The sequence below is a fragment of the Schistocerca nitens genome, chromosome 1 (assembly GCF_023898315.1).
Source record: "Schistocerca nitens isolate TAMUIC-IGC-003100 chromosome 1, iqSchNite1.1, whole genome shotgun sequence".
Classification (NCBI taxonomy): domain Eukaryota; kingdom Metazoa; phylum Arthropoda; class Insecta; order Orthoptera; family Acrididae; genus Schistocerca; species Schistocerca nitens.
The window spans coordinates 1,148,306,292-1,148,314,761 of NC_064614.1; the positions used below are offsets into that span (position 1 = coordinate 1,148,306,292).

General features: G+C 46.2%; 1 non-coding gene across 1 annotated transcript; it reads right to left on the reverse strand.

Moving 5' to 3' along the window:
- Positions 1-5,057: 5,057 nt before the first annotated feature.
- On the reverse strand, positions 5,058-5,133 carry Trnai-uau (transfer RNA isoleucine (anticodon UAU)). The gene has a single exon. It is a non-coding gene; the product is annotated as a tRNA-Ile (tRNA).
- Between the last annotated feature and the right edge of the window lie 3,337 nt (positions 5,134-8,470).

Consider the following 8,470-nt stretch of genomic DNA (forward strand, 5'->3'; position numbering starts at 1 on the left):
GTGTGATGTCCTTAGGTTAGTTAGGTTTATGTAGTTGTAAGTCTAGGGTACTGATGACCTCAGATGTAAAGTCCCATAGTGCTTAGAGCTATTTCAACCACTTTTTTTTATGTCGACATGCTCTTACAGTCTACCTCGCATGGCAGCCTACACATCATGGTAAGAGGAAAAGGGTTTCCAAGCCCTTGGCATATAGGCTGTGCTGCGCAAGAGTAGAGGAAGATGTGAGTAGAGGAAGAAACGTAGAGTGAGATGGGGTAAAAGGTTGGTTGGTTGTTTGGGGGAAGAGACCAAACAGCGAGGTTATCGGTCTCATAGGGTTAGGGAAGGATGGGGAAGGAAGTCGGCCGTGCCCTTTCAAAGGAACCATCCCGGCATTTGCCTGGAGCGATTTAGGGAAATCACGGAAAACCTAAATCAGGATGGCGGGACGCGGGATTGAACCGTCGTCCTTCCGAATGCGAGTCCAGTGTGCTAACCACTGCGCCACCTCGCTCTGGGGTAAAAGGGTATGGACAGGAAGAGCAGACCGTATTATTCGTTTCGGCCCTCTTGATAAGTATGGAGGTGTGATTACACATGTCAATCACATCGCGATTACGGGCAGCATGGGGTTCACGCCTGAGCCTCAGGACGTGCGCTAGCAGCGCATGTCGAGTGTTTCAAGCGTCAACTTCGCGTCTCAATATCTCGGGATGTAATGGGAATATTGCGATGCAATCAACGCCATTGTGTATGTGCTTTGTCATGCTATGGATTGCTGAAGAAAAAATATAGGAGGTCCATTTAAAAAAACATAAGTTTGTGTTAAAAAACACATATGCTTTCGTTTTAGAATGTTTCCAAATATATACATTCATGGGCCCCAGCCCTACATTGATACCGGTGAAAGTCGTTTTCCAATAGCTGTTATTGTCCCAGAGATATTTTGGGTGGACAAGATAGCTGGGACACCCTGTATACACCAACAGGAAAAAAATCGCAACATCAAGAAGCAGCCACGCAACATAAATGAAAGTTGACAGGCATGTTTCTCTATCTCAAAGATAACGCCCATTCAAATTTGGAATCAGTCATCATTTGCGACTTTAGTGGTGTCAAGCAAGAGCTCACTGGAGGGCAGGATGGAGGTCTGCTGTATTTTCTAGTGCAAAATGGTTCTGCCTCGGTGCCAGTCATGACTGTATGTTGGTTAGGAGGCCAGAGGAACACCTGCAACCAACCTATCTGCGTCCTGGACACACTGGACCTACACCTGGAGTTATAGTCTGGGATGTGATTTCATATGATAGCAGGAGAACACTCGTGGCTATCCCACGCACTCTGACTGTAAATTTGTACGTCAACCTGATGATTCAACTGTTCTGATATCATTCGTGAACAGCATTCCAAGTGGTGTTTCCCAACAGGATAACTCTCGCCCACATACCTCTGTTGTAACCCAACACACTCTACAGCGAGTCGACATATTGCCTTGGCATCGCCAAATCTGTCTCCAGTCGAGCACATGTGAGACATCATCAGACGATAACTCTAGCGTCGTCCCTGTACTGACCGACCAAGTGGAACAGATCTGGATCTCCAACCCACACACTGACTTCCGACACATGTACAACACAAAGCATGCACGTTTGCATGCTTCTGTTCAATATTATAGCGGTTACACAGGTTATTAATATACCAGCATTTCACATTTGCAAGCGCTGTGATCTTGCAATGTTAATCACTTAAATATGTTACGAATGTGTTCCTGACATTTCAATACTCCACATTAACTATTTTTGGGGCTGCGATTTTTTCCCCACCAGTACATAATTTTAACTGAAGAATTTGAAATGTATTGGAAGGTACACATCGGGTCAAAAGAGTTATAATTCTATTTCCTTTGTCTCGGAGGGGGACATCCAATGATACCACACTCGACTCCCCACCCCAACCCGTGCGTGGGTGGCGGAGGCAACTTTGAAATCTTAAATGGGAACCCCTGTTTTTTATTGCAGATTACGACTCTACGGGGAAATCTACATATGTTTTGTCTGAAGCATTTTCTTCGTTTCGCCATGGACAGCTCTTGTAATCGGAGGAATAAAATTGGGTACACTGTCGTAATTTACGACATGCTACTCAATAGTCCTTGAATATCCAGTGGCACGTGGGAACCCACCTCCATGCTGCGAGCGTAGGACAAACCAATATTTCATAGCTTCTAATTGGAAACCCCATTCGCAACGCTTTATTCCTTCGACGTATTGAACAGGGGAGTACTCGACGCGCCACCGTGGCCTTGTAGCGAACTAAGACGTATCATAACAGGCAGTACATTGCGTCCAGAGATCATGTATCGTGCAGAGGTGGAACAGGTGAGTAGCGTTTATTAACTGCACATTTACCTGTCATTTGGAGAACAGACGTGCAAGTGGGCGATGAATATTTCATCCACAGAAGAAAACATTGAAATGATCCTGATTTACGGAAAATATAGGAGGAATATTGAGGCTGCTGGTGCCTTGTATGCCGAGCATTTTCCAGAGAAATCTCGTTCTTGTTCGTCCTTTTAAAAGGTTGTGAACGCCTACATGTCTGATGGCAGCGTATAGACCGGCAAAAGGAAACGAAGCAAATGTGTTACAGGAGAAGCTAATGAGACAGCTGTACTAGCGGCAGTGAACCACAACCCACGGATAACCGCCCGGTAATTTCACCGCGATTCCGGTGTGTCCTTAGGTAGTATTGTTACAATACTGCATCGTCATAAGTATCATCCATACCACGTGTCATTGCATCAAGAACTTCCTGGGGCCGATTTATATAACAGGCTAGTGTTCTTTGAATGGGCACGTCAACAAATGCAAACGACCACCACATTCTTTGCCGAGGTACTATATTCGCATGTGTCTACATTCACAAACAATGGTAGCGTTAACCGGCATAACATGCATTGCTGGAGTGTAAACAATCCCCACTGATTACAGCAAGATGATCGTCAACGTCCCTGGTCGGTTAACGTATGGTTTGTCATCATGGGGAACAAGCTCATTGGCCCGTAGTTTATCGACGGCACGTTGAATGGACGCAACTATCGAACGTTTTCGGAATAGAAACTACGGTACTGTTACAGAATGTCGCCCTGGACGTTCGACAGCATATGTGGTTTCAGCATGACGGTTGCCAATCATATTACGCAGTTGAAGCACGGGAGGTATCAGACCGAGTTTGCACTGGTCGGTGGATCGGCAGAGGTGGTCCTATTAATTAGCTCGCTAGGTCCCCGGATTTGACGTCATCGGATTTCTTTCTGTGGGGATGTTTAAAAGATAACGCGTACCAGCAAGTGCCAATAGGTCTTGAAGATATGGTCGATAGCATCAGAAACGCTCGTGGTGACTTTCCCCCAGGTATGCTTCCGTCCTGTGTGCGGTTGTTTGAAAATCCGGTTACTAAATGAAATGAAGTTGGCGGTACTACATTTTAAAACGTACTGTAATTGGAAAAGTACAGTAGCATTCACCTAGAGACACGGCCACAGCGGCGCATCAAGTAGTCCCCTGTTTGACATGTCACAGGAATACAACATTGCGAACAGGGTTTCCAATCAAAAGTTATGAAATACTGGTCTGTCCTATCCTCGCAGCGTGGAGATGGGGTCCCACGTAAAGGGCTACTGAGTAGCAAATCGTAAATTACGATTGTGCACCCATTTCTGTTCCTCCGATTGCAGCGCCAGCTATGGAGATACAAAGAAATTGCTTCAGGCAGACGTATGCAGGTTTTGCCACACAATCGTAATCTGAAATAAAAACAGAGGTTACCATTGAAGATTTCGAAGTTACCCACGCCACCCATTGGGGAGAGTCGAGTGTGGTATCTAGTGATACTTCAATGTCTTCAATTAAGATGGAAGATGGAGTCCTCAGCACCTTTGCGGGACTTCAAATGGTTCTGAGCACTATGGGACTTAACATCTGAGGTCATCAGTCCCGTAGAACGTAGAACTAATTAAACCTAACTAACCTAAGGACATCACACACATCCATGCCCGAGGCAGGATTCGAACCTGCGACCGTAGCGGTCGCGCGGTTCCAGACTGAAGTGCCTAGAACCGCTTGGCCACACCAACCGGCTTTGTGGGACTCCACAATGTGGCAGCCTCTCCTTTCTGCTACGCCAAGTCTATCAGGCCCAACCTCCTTCCATTACGGCACTCAATTACGCTGTGTCTATTCTTTACCGCAAACAGGTGCCAGTCGCCAATCGCAAAATTACAGACCACTGCAGTCTAATCACGAGGATTCCCTCCAACAGAGAATCCCGCTAAAAATAGCGCGTCTTTTTTCAGCCTCCAGTGACAACATGAAGCTGTGGCCTACCACCACAAAACATTCATTTCAGTGCTGTGGTCTGACATCACACATCTTGGAGCCTAACGTCCATAGCCTCGCCACTGGGTTCGAGAACGAAGCTAGAGTTTGTTTTGTGTGGCCTTCGCTTTCTACATGCGGCAGATGCTCATCTTCAAAAGGCGCCCCCGACTTCCGCACACAGCTGCGTACTGCCCTCTGGCTGGACATTGGCCACAAGCAGTTATGTGGGAGAACACTGTTTGCTGCTCGCTGTGGGTTCCGGGTCGATCTCACTTCCAAGAATCTTACGCCACCCAGGCCGCCGTGCCATCAACTGGTCACCGATTTGCTTCGCTTAATCATCTCCTATTGCTCTGTCTCAAGTCCAAAGTCCAAGGCGCTGCACATTCACACACGCTCCGGAAACACTCATAATCCATTAAAAAACGTCACGAAGTTAATAAAGCGAGACATGCAAATTACACAGGGCACGACACAGCCAGTCACCCTGGTTTAAATCAATAACTTTTTCATACCGATTTTCCCTGTTGTCAGACTCAGAATGATAAATATATTATATGAAGATAGTAACTGTTCCGAAAGAACAAATACAAATGATGACCAAGCAGCTTCTCTAGAAAGAAATGAAATTAATCGAAACCCTCAGCTGCCAACAGGTGTTGTTGATATACCTCAATGGGGACAGCTGAAAATGTGTGCCCCGACCGGGGCTCGAACCCGGGATCTCCTGCTTATATGGCAGACGCTCTAACCCAGCTGAGCCACCGAGGGCACATAGGATAGCGCGACTGCAGGGACTTAACCCTAGCACGTTTACCGTGAGACCCACATTCCCAACTGTCCACAACCTACATTCGTAATGTTCCTAAAGGGTATTCGCCCATTCACTCATTACTCCTGCCAACTAAGGTGACGATTCACGTAAGACGATTCCCCGTGTGCGAATGCGCACACTTTGCCCAAGCTGTAACGGGAATCGTCACCTTAATTGCCGCGAGTAATGAGTGAAAGGGCAAATATCCTTTAGGAACATTACGAATGTAGGTTATAGACAGTTGAGAATGTGGGTCTCATGGTAAACGTGCTAGGGATAAGTCCCTGCGCCGGCCGAAGAGGCCGTGCGGTTCTAGACGGTGCAGTCTGGAACCACGAGACCGCTACGGTCGCAGGTTCGAATCCTGCCTCGAGCATGGATGTGTGTGATGTCCTTAGGTTAGTTAGGTTTAACTAGTTCTAAATTCTAGGGGACTAATGACCGCAGAAGTTGAGTCCCATAGTGCTCAGAGCCATTTGAACCATTTGATAAGTCCCTGCAGTCGCGCTATCCTCTGTGCCCTCGGTGGCTCAGATGGGTCGAGCGTCTGCCATGTAAGCAAGAGATCCCGGGTTCGAGTCCCGGTCGGGGCAGACATTTTCAGCGGTCCCCATTGAGGTATATCAACAACACCTGTTGGCAGCTGAGGGTTTCGATTAATTTCATTCTTGATAAATATATTCTAATTTTTTGTGTACAATGTTTGCCGTGTTTCGGAGCGCTGTCTAGTAGAATGTACCATCTGCCCACGATTCCCTTTCATTTCCCATGGGAACATGGTGAAATTCATTTCCAGTGGTGACTTGGTGACATTACCTTCTCATTTAGGTTGGTGGACTGAATAACCGACTTCCCCTCGCTGTTCAAATGGTTCAAATGGCTCTGAGCACTATGGGACTCAACTGCTGAGGTTATTAGTCCCCTAGAACTTAGAACTAGTTAAACCTAACTAACCTAAGGACATCACAAACATCCATGCCCGAGGCAGGATTCGAACCTGCGACCGTAGCGGTCTTGCGGTTCCAGACTGCAGCGCCTTTAACCGCACGGTCCCCTCGCTGTGTTCCGGCCAATGCGTACAGGGCCGAACCAAGCTATAAGCATGTGTACTTAGTCCCTTGTCGTCCTTGCCGCATAAGTTGATACTGTCCAGATTACCCGCTACGAGAACCAATGGTGATCGTGAGTTGTACCCAGTGGACGGATGTTTGGTGGGTAATAAATGTAGCGGAGACCACGGCTGTAGTGCAACGGTCAGGTTCGTCTGGATGTAGGTTGATGGAGTTATTATGTGATCGACATGCTTGTACAGGATGGACTATCTTGAACAGCTGCATCAAACCAGTCGGACTGAAGAGCACAGCTGCGTCTTACTGGCAGCATCGATATGCAACCTGGAGGTGGCCTGCGCAACTGAGTACTTATTTACACCATCAGTCAACTTATCTCCATCATACACAGTTTTCACCAGCAGGGAGCTGTCATCGCAAGGAGCGGAGTAGGCCCTGCATTTGTAACCCTCTTCCCTGTTCTCTGAATAGGGAGAACAGAGTTCTGCTAGTTCTGGCTACAACCAGCGGCCTCTCAAAGGGCGCCGCAAATCAACGGCGGTCGGCATGCAAATCGCTGGAATTCCGGCAGCCCATGCAAATGGCGGGCGCGGCGGTTGCGCTCTAGACTGCGCTCGGCCCCGTACAAGCGGTTGCGTTTGCTCCGCTGCCAATATGTATGAGCTTCTTGCCGCCGCGTCCCCACCCAGAGCACACGGCCAACTGTTCCACTTCAGTAGCCTGTGTTCCGGAAACGGAAAGCAGCAGCTCCAGTGTAGACAGCCACCTCCATCGTTTTAAAATTTCCACCTCAACTTAAACAAAAATCAGCGTGTAACACCATTATCGATTGTAAGTAATTTATACAGTGTAATTATGTGTATGGAACTATGAAGAGATTGTTCTGTACTAGTTAAGATCTTTGAATTGTCAGAGAGAAAGTGGAAGTTTATGATGTATATATTGCAAAAACTAAATAATGTTTAAAAATAATGAAACTTTATAAAATATGTATGCTCGTAAAAGAGAAATTGTACTTTGAATACTGTTTCATACTTAGGGAAGTTGAATTATATTATGGAAAAGATGTAGGGAACCCCCTCCGCTACGGAAGTGGCTTGGCGCGCGATAATAGATGGTTTTGGTGGTCGATCTGGGAAGAAAGAGAGAGAGCATATTAGGCAGTCAGTGGCTAGACGTTGTACTGTTAACAACGCGGGTGCCAACTGAGGCATTTGGAAGCCAATTTATGTTGAAATTGCCTCGCAAAAGGATTTTGGCTGTCGTATGGTAGTCTTGTTAACATGGAATGGCTCTGAAATGAAGCAAATACGTCGCCAAGATGAATATATAAAGAACATTCAACTCCAAGAGCATGGGACCACTTAGCCGCCACGTGCTTGCTACCACTATTACGTCACTGCTCCACCAACTGCAGGAATTCAGATATGAATCACAGTATGGACCAGTATATTGATGTGACTGTTTTTCAATAATAATTCAAGTGATAGAAACGTGTGTGTGAACTTTTAAATTGTCCTGATCATAAAACCGTTTTATGGTTCTATCCTAAACGTGCAAAAGACCGAGTATTCTGTTTCTGATTAATTATTGCATTGTTTCTACTTCGAATGTGCCAAAGTTTCAGTGCTAATGTGTATAAATGTTGCTAGATAAACCACCTGCTTCACAGGTAATGCAAAAGGCACATAGTTTGACTTACAGGAAATCTGAATTTTGCTTTGACTATTACCATGAGCTAATTTAAGTTTTACTTGAGAATATTAATTGAGTAAATTGCTATATAGTATTGAAATATAAACAAATTCAAGTGGGGTTAGGAATCCATATTTGTGTAATGCAATTTGTCTCTGAAATAGTCACAGAATTTGCCTGTAGAGTAAATGACAGTTTATGGGCTCCACTATATTCTTTTCTATTATGAGAAAGTTAAACAAAATATTGCTTTTGCTCAATGAAAGTACGGCGTGTGATCGTGCTGTTCTGGCGAATGCTATGGCATGTGATCGTGTTCTTTCTGGCTACCAAGCTGATATACAATCCTGGAAATGGAAAAAAGAACACATTGACACCGGTGTGTCAGACCCACCATACTTGCTCCGGACACTGCGAGAGGGCTGTACAAGCAATGATCACACGCACGGCACAGCGGACACACCAGGAACCGCGGTGTTGGCCGTCGAATGGCGCTAGCTGCGCAGCATTTGTGCACCGCCGCCGTCAGT